Raw genomic sequence first — 13,344 nt, forward strand, 5'->3', positions numbered from 1 at the left:
ATGAATCTGTCCGTCTGCGTCTACCTCCTGCCTCTTTATGAGCCAGGACACAGGCTATGCATGTTCCAGACAGAGTTTCTGGTCCTGACGTTTGTTTTAGCCCCTGGTGTCAGATGTGACCACTTCATTTTTACACCTCTGACCTTGGAGTTGATGCCTCTGTGGGGTTAGGGTTAGGGGTTAGGTTAGGACCCTTCCTCATTCAGCAGCTTTTGTCCTGGTGGTAGCACAGCTGAGACTCCAATAAACGGAGTTCAGTCCCTCCTGAAATGTCTTTGGAACCTTCCTAACTGAGCGAAATGGCTGATCTGATCAGTCATGAATTTTGTAAATGCTCAGGAAAAGAGTTTTGTGCTTCCTTTATCACATCCTTTAGCAAACACTGTATCCTTTATGCAAGGAAAGGAAATAGGAAAGGTTCCTTGCAGCCACAACATGAACATGATGCTGGATTGTTTTCATTCAGACGTGCTGACTTTGACTCCTGCAGATAAATGGTGAGCAACTTTTCAAGGGGTGGCAACACCCATTCCGAAATCCCACCATTCCGACATTCAAACGTCCCACCATTCCGACAAGGCTTTCCGTATAAGGAAATGTGCGTTACTCAACAGGTGAGTCCCTTCTTTCTGTTTATGCAATTTAAATGTTTAACACATGTTTACAGATAAGCGTTATTAAAAACACAAAGTCTCGGCAACTGGAGGAGGAGAAGCAGACCGCGGGGGTTTTTAATCACACATTCCAATGCCACTTGTTTCAACTTCCGAAAATTTAATCCAGGAAAAAGGGCTTACAAACATGGACCGAAATGGCTCCATAACACGCACAAGAATCCAAAAGAAACGACAGTTAACTAAAAGAAAGCAAATAAACAGCATGAAGTGGTCAAAATTGGTTTTACGCATGCCTATGTGCGTCTGGCACATGCGTCTTCGGGCTCTCCCACGTTGGTTTGTGGATGAAAGCTATATGTTCAGCTGTAATGTCATGTAAAAACAATCTCTACATGACATTTACTCCCAGGTGTGACCAGTTAGGTCCTTAAGATATCAACAGGCTGTATAAAGCCTTGCGCAACGGCTGTGTGTTTGTGCCAAATGCGCAAAGCCCATCCACGTTTCCCATAATTTGAGCGAGTACTCATAAATCACGTGAATAACATGAATAAACGTTTTTACTGCATTTTGTTGTGTTTTATACGTTCTATGCTGTCATTTCTCTCCTCTCCTATTGGCAAGGCAAGGCAGAGTGCTCGCAACTGTGTCCTGTGCAGTAGCCGTGATATCTGTAATTGCAATTATTACTTTTGCATATGATGACAGCGGGCAAAAGACGCATGGGCTCTGTGGAGAGCTCGGCTCCAGCTGGCTGCTGTGACAGCTCACTGACACTGTATTTCTGCTTAATCAGTCTCGCCAGAGTTACATTAATATCTGTATTTTTATATTTGACATTTCAGGGGATTTTGATAATAGATTATTAAAGTTGGTTTGCGAGGCTGATATGCCGGCGCGCGTATTTGCGCCTGCATATCATTAGTGCAAAATGTTTGGGGTAAAAAATAGGCTATTAAAAGGAACTGTCGGAATGGCGGTATGTTAAAAAAAAAAAACATACCGCCATTCCGACCATAGGAGGAAAAAAGTGTCGGAATGACGGGACGTTTGATAAAAAATTAAGTGTCGCCGAGATGTCGGAATGGCAGCATGTAACCCTTTTCAAGGGGGATTATCAAGGAAGTCATATTCTACATCATATCTGATTATACATCCATCCATTTTCTATACCCGCTTAATCTGTTGGTCAGGTTGCAGGGGGGCTGTAGCCTATCCCAGAACTGAACTGGCATCACAGAGACAACAACCACACATACTCCTAAGGAGGATATAGAGTCACCAGTTAACCTAACATGCATGTTCTTGGACAATGGGAGGAAGCTGGAGTATCAGGAGAGAACATGCAGACTCCACACAGAAAGGCCCACGGTGGGGATTGAACCTGGAACCCTCTGCTGTGAGGCCATGGTGCTTCCATCATATCTGGTTACACTATAATTAAATATATACCTGATACAGTCTCTGTGAAACTGTGTAAATGATGTCCTCATTGTGCTTTTGGGGGAATATTTCTTGGATATTTGTAGTTTCCGCACTGCAGACCTACAACAGCACAGCTTAGTGTCAGTGTGGTCTGATTCTCATCTTTTCCTGAGCCCGGAAGATTTTCATCTGCCACCTTTCCTCAACTCTGACGTTTTCAGATGAGGTCAAATAAGTGTTAAGGACAGTCGGGTTTCTCTTCAGAGGGCAGAACCATGTTTAGCAGTCATATTCTAGTCAAATCCCATTTTCACATTCAATTCTTGCTGACTAAATAATGAAATCATAACACACTCGTCTGTAGTTCAGTTTTAATACCGACTTGTGGAAAATGTGAGCTGACAATGTTTCTGAATGATCTCACCTGTTTTTTGTCATTGCTGGTTCCTCTGCACTCTTGGTCTTAACATTGAAAATGTCAACAGAGAAACATCCTCTGCACCCTGACACATTTAAAGGCATAGGTTGGGTTTTTTTCAGGTACCTATGAGCAGTTAGTGTCTTGCTGCAGCGGTCGGAGCGCTCTCTGTTTGGAGGAACCGGAGGACTTCTCACGGGGCATCAAGCTAATTATCCCAAGTACCAAGCTAACAGGGGCAAAAGAAGGGCGAGTTTGAAACAACTCAACCCACAAAGGATTCTACTTTTTCTTTTTACGAGCAACAGCTGCATTAGATTGTGTACTTTGACACCATTTTCTCAGCCAAACGTCTGTGTTGCTCCAAGTAGAAAGTTCTACCAGTCTCATCCCAAAACAACAGCCACAAGACAGAAAACAAGAAAAGAAACCAAATAAAAGATTATGAAAGCAAAGATGAGAGGAGATCTGTAAAAGCCACATGAAGCACTGCTGATGAGCGAGACACAGAATAGAAGAAGAAGAAAGTCTTCTGTGTAGGTTTTTCTAAACCTCTAAAATGTTTCAGTTGTTTCCCCCCCTGTTTGGTCCCAGCTCTTAGTGGCTGTTAGCTTTGGTTCCCCATGAGAATTCTTCCTGCCTCCTCAAACAGCGAGCGCTCTGACTGCTGCTGGTCAGGTGCTGTACAAAACCCAGCATCAAAAGCCTGAAGCATTCCTCACATGTAGGCTACTTAAAACCCCAGCCTATTTGGTAAAGATTTATATTTAATGGTTGTAACAGTCAACAATGTAACCAGTTCTAGCCGCGGACTAAGCTAGCTCTCGCATGTCCAAGTGAGTAATTGCATTGTCTGATATACATGTCATTAAAGCCCCTGTTTTTACAAAGGTGCATATAAATCCTACGATGCATAGAATTATGTTGTAGATAAAAGAGATGATGGCTTTGTATCAGAGGTTTGCGTTTTGAGGCACAAATCGGATGTTGTAAACTCTAACTGGGACTGGTGGGATCTCAGTTCTACCGGCCTCGATCCAAAGTTATCTTCTATTCTTAACCAAGGCCTGTGATCCCCCCAGAATACAGAGAAATGTCCATCCATTTTTTTTTATTCACTTAACTGCCTCATCATCTCTGATTCGGAGCCTGACATGGACGTTAGAAAAGAAGCCTTATTTGACTCTTCAACTGGACTCCAGGGGCCAGATTCATAAAACTGTGTGAACGCACAAGAGCAGAAATGTGCATGAACTTTCATTTGACCACATTCATAAAGCTGCATCTGCACATGGCTCTTCTAGAAATCTCAGTCTTTGTGAAATGTGTGCACACAAACCTGATTCCACTCCCTTTTAACCATGAATGGATGCAGAACCCCCCCCCCCCCCCCCCCTTACTTGTCATTTGCAGAGTAAGAGACTGTTTGCACCGCAGCTAAATACACCATCATGGAGGCAACAGGAAGAAGAAGAACAGCTTTACTGAATATAAACTGAGAAACTCAGCAGAGAAGAAGGAAATCACTTTTATTTCTGTGATCCGGAACAGAACAAAAACTGCTGAGTTAAAAAGTAACAGGTGATCAGCTCTGGAAGGTCAGAGTAAACGACCCTGCAGAGGTAAAAAGAAACGGTGGGATTAGAAACCAGCAGCCCAAAGGCTCACCGGCCTGCAGAGGAGGACCAGCAGCTGCTGCTGGATCTGCAGTGGATGAACACACAGCCTGCAGTGCACCGTCTGTGTGGAGGTGGTCAGGAGGAGACGCTGCTGTACAGATGCATCATGGGAGGTTTTCTTAAACAGTCCTGTGGAAGCTGAAGAACAATCTGCTGCCAGAAAACCAGAACCATCTCTGAATATTTGTTCTCTCTCTAAAGTCTCATTGGTGAGGTCTCCCACAGCTGCAGTTATTCACAACAGTTACTGTCAGTTAGAGGATAGTTTGATCAGTGATGATGGGGACGGAAAAATCATACTGAGAAATCTGTAAATTGTGTGGTTTTGTTTCCTGGTGAATTATGTGGGCTCTTCCCGTTTCCACCTCATGTCAGAGGTGCACAAATTCTTTTAGAAATACCACTTTGTGAGCAGGAAAAAGGCGGTTTCTGTGTGTATTGTTTATGCATCGGACCCCTGGACTCCCTGGAAGAAGAGATCTGGTTACTGAGAGCACAAAGAAATAATAAAAATAAAAAAAATCAAGTGACAGCTAAGTGGGTCTCACATGTGTTTGGATGAGCTAGGAGTTGTTTTTGAGTCTTTGTGTCTGTGAAGGCCACAGGGAACTGTTCATATTCCCATTCTTTAAGTGAGCCTAAGACCTGTGGATAGTCATGATAAAGGTGATCAGTGAGAGCAGCTTTGTGTTCAGTTAAAGCGATCCGTTCACCAGTTTCCCAAAATCATTCCATTAAAATGGGCCCAGAATCCCCACACTGAAGCTTGGTGGTTTCCTTTCATACTTTACCTGTTCATACGTAAGAATAAGAATAATAAGAGTGGATGGATGTGAGCAGGAGCCAAGACACGGGCCTGTCTGGGGCCCCTGGTGGGACACATCGCATGGCCATGGCGTGTTAATGCGTGGCGTTAGATGGTCACTGCTATTATGATTAAAATCAAACAGGAAGGGAAAAAAAAGTATCCAATATCCACGTTTTATTAGCTTTTTATATCACATCCATGGCCATGAAAGAATAGCTTATTCCCTGCCTTAGTGTCTGTCACCATGCGGGCTCCATACAGAGGAAACGTGGCCCTGCCGTGCACGCGGGAAGGCTGAGCCTCGCGCTTCGCTTCGGTTACAGTAAATTATTCGGGTTTCTTAACCTTAACGTGTGATGCGGCTGGCGTGCAGCTATGTTCCGTTTCCGGTCCCGTCCTTCCCGTTCTGGTGGTACGGTTTTTGAGCTAACAATACGGCTGTTTCTCCCGGGCTTTGCTCTCTACGGCCGCCATCAGCTCAGCGCCAGTCCACGCGCTTCGGTCCGCCGGAAACAACATGGCGGCAGCTCGACACGGATCGGATTTGCACACTGAGCCTTACTCACTCACTGAGGTGGGGTCCACCGGCTCCACAGCTCCCAGACACGCCAGCCTGGGTCCACACGTCTGACTCGGTCCATTCATGAATATCTAACAACGGTTCTGCTGGATGTGCGGCTGCAGAAGCCCGCAGTCGCTGCATCTGCGCCACTGTGAGCTGTCACAGCCTGGACTGTGACAGACTAACGCAGGAAGCGGTTCCGTACGTGTTTCTAACCATTAAAAATAACTGCTGTCGACTGGAGATCCAGATGGGTCCGCGGATCTGTTTGATCTGACAGAACCACGCGAACCAGAGACGGTCCAAACGCAGTCGGCGGGTCTCCTGTACATGACAGATCTCGTGCTGTCGGTGCACGGGGAGGCTGGGACACGCTCGAACCAGGTGGCACCAGTAAGATTCCGTCTGAGTCTGCGCAGTACCGGAGGAAGAGGATGGGGCGGGCGATGACGTAACAGTGAAGAACGGCGCGTGCTGTTTGTTTCTCCCACAGCTAAATAAGATCCGCGTGTTAACGGGATCCCTTAGGAAAAATCGACGATTAAGACGGATTTCTGTCGCACCGGCGACACCATCGATGTGTACCGATGGGCAGAAGGTAATATGCATACCACCAGTCTGCGAGCACGTGCTGGTAGAGGTTTGGTGTCTGGTGGGCAGCCATCTCTTGGCTCATTCTGAGGCCTGGTGCTAGCTAGGTGATTGCATTTGAGCAGAATGATATAATAACAGCCCAACTTAGTGACAGGCACAGCATCCTGTGCTGCTTTAACTAACTGTGCCAGGTGAAGTTTACAGCCGCTGGCTAATGGAAACCAGCAGCTCAGATAAAACCTCAGAAATGAACCGGATGGTGTTCATAAATCTGCACCTAGATGATCACAGCTGGTTTAAGTCAGAAAACAAATCTGAACTAGATTCCCTGCTGGTGGAAACCCATCACCAGCTAGCCTGTAAGCATGGCTGCTAGCTAAACAAAAGAACCTTTCAGTAGTTAGCGCACCACAGGTTAAAAGCACGTAGTAAAGATTACCTTTTAGGTTTGTGTTGATTTTCTTTATACTTTGAGAGACGTTACGTTAGCGAATTTTTAATGAAAGCCACACACAAATTCTAAGGATTTTGTAAATTCCTTTAACATGTCTATTTTTATGCTATGAAAACTATCGTGGACAACGTTAGAGACCGCTCCGTGGTGAGTCATTTACATAAAGAAAGCCCTGATTAGGCTTGCTGTATCGCAACAGTGAGCGGTGAACGGTGTAAACGGTGCATCAATCATCTGGAGTAGAGCTCGAGGTGTCCTGGACTTTCTGCAGTCCTAATTGTAGCTGTACTCAAAGGTCCATTAACTTCTGTGCAATTTGTACGTCTTCACAAAAGGGATCTTTGGGTTACAACATGTTTATGTTGTAACCCAATTATTCCAATAGTTCAGCTTACTTACAGCAATTATGTGGACATTTCACTAAGATGCATCTTGATGCTGACGTGTGTGACATAATGAAATGTTTGCAACCTTTCAGAAATGGCAGAAAGCAGTTGTTACTCGCAGCCTCAATAGAATACTTGATTTGCATGTGTTGTTTGGATGTAAAGTAACATCTGAAGACGAGAAAGAAACAGAAGGATAAGTTATTGGGACATGTTTAGGTAGTGAATTAAGGTGGAGTCTCGTGCTTTGAGTGGCCGCTGCTTCCCAAAATGCTAAATATGGTCAAAGGGCGGTTTTCTGTGCAGCACTAAGGAGCAGAAAGCAGCAGATGTTGTAAGCATAGATGATCAGGCAGATCGCTTTACCAACAACCACAAATAATTGATAGAAATTGTTCAGTGTTCCCAGCGGATCACAGCCGTTAAGAGCAGAATCTTATCTTTGATCAAGGCCTCAAAAGTGTCTAAAGATGCAAAACTCATCTTAATCTTAAGTCATCTAAGGATTCACTGGCCTTGAGAATCGATATAGAACTGCAGATTTTGCACAACTTTAACAGAATCCTACAAATGTATCACATATAACGCAGGAAATTCCTACAGACATTACCATAATAGTGCTTCATAATGTTCACCTCACATGGGCAGTGCTACAGAATACAGAAAGAATGCACAGAAGTGCTGCGAGACAGACCAACTTCTGTGCTGCAGCTCTCCCCGAGCAGGCAGTGGGTTCAGTGAAATACAGAAGAAGAAGGTTAGAGCTTTTCCTGGGCCTCAGTGGAAAACACTATGGGGTTAAAGAAAGGTGGGAGGAGGAATTCTTTAGGAAAATACAACCACACTGACAGTGGTGTGGGTCTGCAGCACTGAAACTTCAGATGTTCAATGAATATTCTCAAAAAAATGCTTTCGGTACAATATTATCACAGAAAAGGCCTTATCATATATATGGTATTAGAGATGCTATAGAATATAACTGAAGAGACCAATAAAAAGTGTTGTCACAGGCTGCTCACACTCATTTATCCATGTTTCTGTTTCTGCATTTAGCAGACACTCTTATCCAAAGCCACTTCCAAATGAGGATATAACAATGCAGCTAACATCAAAGCTAACAATCAGCTACATAGAAGGAACCCACCAGCCAGGCTCTGTCAGAGCTGACAGGGTAGAGATGGAGAGCAGGCGTAGAGGGAAGTGCAGGGTAAGGGATGAACAAAACAAGCATCCTTATGAAAGTTGCAGCCACAAGGTTTGGTCCTGTGCTAAGAGAGAGATAGAAGGAAGCATTGGAACTCCTTTCCTTAGTTTCTGGAGAATTCAGGGAGCTCTTATTATGGCTGCTACTTAAATACTTCTGGAGTAACCAGAGTATTTCTGGTTAGAAGTTCTGCAAAGTAAAACAGACTATTTGAGTGGGCCCAACATCTGTGTTGAACTATAGCTTTGGTACAGAATGACAGAGAGGATGTGTAATAAGCAGGTCATTGTGGGCACCAAGGGGTTAAAACTAGTACCACATCAAAACTAAAAATTTCAACAACTTGTATATAATCTGCAGCACTTTGTACATCAAAGGCTGCAAGGCTTCATGTTGCATTCAGATTCACTTCTTAGACTTTGAAATCTTTATGCATTTGACATTGACTGTAGTTTAAGGCAATAAATGTCTTTCAGTATCATTTATCTTCATTAAGAAATGCATCTGTAATATCTTTCTTGTTCTTTCGCTCATACAGATGTGTCATATAAGCGATTGAATTTATAAGAAGAGACTTATTTAGTACCGCTAAAGTTACATTGTTGTTACTACAGTCAAAAGTGGCAGGTTGTCGAGGCCATTCTGATACTAAGGAGAGCAGACATGTGGCAGGTAAGAGATATTGTTAACTAACATCTTCCCTATCAAAACTCTGACCTGTTAGATAGTTATTGAGTCTATAAACTATAGAAAACTATAAAAACAAGGAAAGAGGTGCTGCCATCCAACTATTAAAATGAAAGGAAGCAACAACTGAGGATCACTGGAGTTATACCAGCTGTTTACAACCATGGTGTGAACACTGTTCCACACAAAAAGGGCTCCATTTAAATTGTACAGCTAGCTTCCAGCACATGTAAAGTAATGGAAGTGTAAAACCAGTCCAGTCGCAGGCAACTAACTCATGTGTGTAACATACAGTATGGGTCACTCAGTCACGAGATATATATATATATATATATAAAATTGTATATTAATGGCAGTTGAAACTGATCTGACAAATTATTGTAGTAATCAGAAGTGTAGCTACGTGAAATTGTATAATAATAAGAGCATGCATTGCGTTGAGATCGAATACTTTTTTAATCCCATAGAAAGGTTGCATGTTTCAGAACAAATCTGGGTTTTTCCTCAGTCCCCCTTCATATGTGCCTAAACATGTTACGTACCGTTGGAAAGCTAAGCTTCCTGAGATTTGAATTGCAACAAGTCTTACGTCCAAAAAGATGCTGCAGAAAACTGTCAAAATTTCCGTCAGATGTGTATATTTTCCAAATATTCTTGATCATAACTTCAGTTAGCATGCATGTATTAGCCACACCGTGATACCAAAACAGCTCTGGGATTTAAACTTTTCATTGATATCAAACTTGGTCCAATAGACGACTGTTTATACTGTCTGCTGGGCCACAATGGTCAATTATTCGCTGATAGGTCAAAAGTATCTGCGTCACATAGAAGTAGTCGCGAGCTTCTTGAGTTGCAAATTATACGTCGTGCGTCGGGATTTTTCTTTGACTTTGGAGAACAAGCATTTTCTGACGTTGCTCTCGAAAAGTAAGTATTATTCATATTTTATTGTTACTTTACTTAATATTATTATACAGATAGATAGATAGATAGATAGAGACTTTATTGTTCCCGAAGGAAATTGTGGACTCGGCATTGTCACTCAGCAGCATTTTTATCAATAAAGCAAACATCCAAAAAGAGCAAAAAGTAGTGTTAATTATTATATACAAAGCTCAGTCTTTCTTGTATTATAAAATACATTTCTTTGTTTTTTCTTTGTTTTTCATAATAGAACGTCTGAAGATAATTCAGTCCCACGTGCTTCTTCCTCTAAAAGCAGATTGGAACAAAACAAAAGTTTAGAGCAGCCCCATCCTCCCTCCTGGAAAAGGTCGATGAAACAAAAGAAAAGCAAGAGGTTGAGAGAGAAGAGGAGGGAGGGGGAGAGTCAGGACCAGCAGTGGTTAAAACGGAAAGGACTGACTGAAGAGTGCTGGAATGATACTGGGATTCAAGACATTACTCCTCCACAACCCATCTTCAAACCCCAACGTCCAACCAGACCCCGGCTTATTTCCACATCATCATATACAGTATTGCAGGTTTTTTCTTTTTTTCACAAACTTCATACTACAGACAATGATTTGGAAGAAAACATGAGTTTGGTGTCGCACACATATAAACACCAACTGCCTGATATTGGACTGATATTTCCTTACAGGACATCTTCATGGCTGCTAATGATCAGAAGAAGGGAAATGCAGCTGGTCTATATGGTATATACTATGTACACAAGTATTTTATACCTTTTGAAATGTAATAATTTGTGTGCTGAACATATTATGATATGATTTTTAAAAAAAAAAATTTTGCAACTGCCCTTTTAGGTACATAGGTGGAGTTGACCGATCAGATGACCTGATAAGATACAACAAGGTCTTGCACAAAACGCAGAAGTAGTACAATACTTTCTTCTACCTCTTCATTGACATTGCTATTGTGAATGCCTTCATCTTGCACAAAGAACATGGCAGAAGCAAAGGTGAGGTTCCTTTGCACCAGAAAGCATTCAGGAAGACCTTAGCCTTCGAGTTGGCAGAGACGAGGACTACCACCTCAGCTGAACCTGGGCCAGTTCTTACCAGTCATCACAAACCTGTGCACATATCAGGACACTGCACAGCTGGAGACTCCTGTAAAGTATGCCACATGTGATGTTTCCCTGTGCTTTGTGCCAAGTCGACAGCAAATAATGTAAATACCAATTGTAAATGGTGTTGTTTGTGTATTTAATTTTGTATATAAAATAATTGGCTGTTAGACCAAACTATTTGTTAGAACTTTTCTTCATTGTATGCACAAAGTTCTGTTTATAGAAACAATGTGTTTGTGCTTCTGTTACTCTTTGTCAGCAATACTAACAGAGGATCTGGGTGTGGAATAAGACAGTCCCAAGTGTAAACTTTCATTAGAGCCCAAGATCATGGCTCTATGTTGAAGCGTTCAGGAATGGCAGCCTTTTTACCCCCAAGGCTCTCCAAATGGCACAGTTTTGGCACAGCTTTGGCATGCCTGGTCCTATCCTTAGAAAAACCTATACAAAATGCTAATTATTATTATTATTTTTTTTGTATTACAGTGAAATTTTGAAGTGGGACTCGGTCAGACTTCAGGCTGTAGTCTCATTATGTTTTCTAGTCCGCAGACCTATGCTAAAGTCACTTTTAAGACACATTCTTGGGAAGAAAAATTAGGCACACATAAAAATCCATCTTATTCAGTGTATTCAAGCTCATATTACTTATATTATTAGTGTTCTCTTTCAAAAGAGACCTCAGCCAGGCCTCTACTCCAAATGGTTCAAGAACAGCTTTCAATTTACTTGGTATGCTTTATTTAGGAGTTTCAGGCAAAAATTGCAGGAATGTTAAGGGGTTAATTAAAAGATATCAGGTAAAATAAATGATTGTATAGATATTCAGCCCCTTCAGATCAGTATTTAGTATTAGTTTATATCTAGAGCATGGTGTAGGGCAGGAGGCGTTCTTATTCCAAAGGAGAAAGAGTCCTTGGACCTGAGTCAGTTCCGGATGATCTCTCTCCTAAATGTAGCGGGGGGGGGGGTTTCTGTAGTGTAGTTGGACAGAGATTAGCTCATTATTTAGAAAGGAATAGCTTAATAGATACAACTGCGCAGAAGGCAGGAATACCAGGTTGTGCAGGGTGTTTAGAGCACACGAGCATGATTTGGCCTCAGATTCAAACAGCCAAGATTGAGAAAAAAGCCTTGCATGTTATCTTTCTGGATTTAGCAAATGCTTTTGGTTCAGTGCCACACAGCCTTATTTGGAAAGCATTTGATTATTTTAGAGTGCCTGTAGTAGTTGGTAACTTAATAAGAGCATATTTCCAGGATATTAGACTGTGCCTAAGTACAGCAGGTTTCATAACAGGTTGGCAGAGGCTAGAAATAGGCATTATAGCAGTGTTTACAATTTCTCCATTAGCATTTACAATGGCGATGGAGATAATTGTTAGAGCTTCCAAGCGGGTTGTAGGTGGAGAGAGATGTCAGAATGACATGCGCCTTACACCAATTAGGGCCTACATGGATGATATGACGTTGGTGACTATAACTGCCATGTATGAGGAGAATACTTGAGAGACTTCATAAAAACCTAAAGTGGGCTGGTATGAAAATCAAACCTACTAAGTCTGGAAGTATCTCAATAAGTGGAAGGAAATTAAGTGATAGAAAGTTTGTAATAGATGAAGAAAACATTCCAATAATTAGGGAAAAGGCAGTAAAGAGTTTAGGTAGGTGGTACCAGGCAGACATGAATGATGGAGAGCAGGTAGTACAGTTATGGAAAGTAGTTGCTGAGGGACTGGATAGAATAAATAAATCAGGGCTTCCAGGAAAGTTGAAGCTGTTTGGATTGTTTCCTTGGTTGATGTGGCCTCTGTCTGTGTATGAGATTCCATTATCTGTTGCAGAAAAAAATGAAAGATTAGTTAGCTTTTACATTAGGAAGTGGCTAGGTGTTCCTAGATGTTTAAGTACTGTGACACTCTATGGGAAATGCATACTCTAGCTCCCAGTATCTAGTCTAGTAGAGGAGTTTAAATGTACTAAAGTTATAACAGAGCTCCAGTTAGCTGGGAGTAAAGATGTGGTAATTAGGAAGGTGGTTCCAAACCCAACCAAGGGGAGGAAATGAAATCCAAGAATGGCAGCTCAGGAGGAAGAAACAACTCTTAGACATACAGAGATTGTAGGTAATGTTCAAATAGGCCGGGGAGGCTTGGGGCTTGGCCGAGGCAAACCAGTGGAGTAGAGCAGGTCCCAAGGAGAGGAGAGAGCTCGTTGTTGAGCAGGTTTGTAGACAGGAGGAAATGTTAAGGGTACAAAGGCAGTGGCTCAGGCTAAGCAGGGACAGTGGTTGAATTGGGAAGGTGTAGAGAAGAAAAAGCTTAGTTGGAAAGAGCTGTGGAGTATGGAGGAAGGGAGTATTAGATTTTTGATAGGGGCAACATATAATTTATTACCAACTCCCCAGAACCTAAAACTCTGGGTAAATGGAGACCCGTTATATTAATTTTGTTCAGGTACTGCAACTCTAAG

General features: G+C 42.3%; 1 protein-coding gene across 7 annotated transcripts in view; it reads left to right on the plus strand.

Moving 5' to 3' along the window:
- The first annotated feature begins 5,346 nt into the window (after positions 1-5,346).
- mgaa (MAX dimerization protein MGA a) overlaps positions 5,347-13,344 on the plus strand; it is a 41,872-nt gene continuing 33,874 nt past the window's right edge. For 5 of the 7 annotated variants that reach the window (XM_072365285.1, XM_072365286.1, XM_072365288.1 and 2 more), the window contains exon 1: positions 5,370-6,107. The gene's annotated coding sequence lies outside the window, so the exon portion shown is untranslated. Of the gene's footprint in view, positions 6,108-13,344 lie in introns of all 7 variants that reach the window. The other 2 variants (XM_072365290.1, XM_072365291.1) reach the window with 1 other exon arrangement.

This window comes from Leuresthes tenuis, unplaced genomic scaffold, assembly GCF_036924035.1.
Source record: "Leuresthes tenuis unplaced genomic scaffold, fLeuTen1.0.hap1 SCAF_15, whole genome shotgun sequence".
NCBI classification, from domain to species: domain Eukaryota; kingdom Metazoa; phylum Chordata; class Actinopteri; order Atheriniformes; family Atherinopsidae; genus Leuresthes; species Leuresthes tenuis.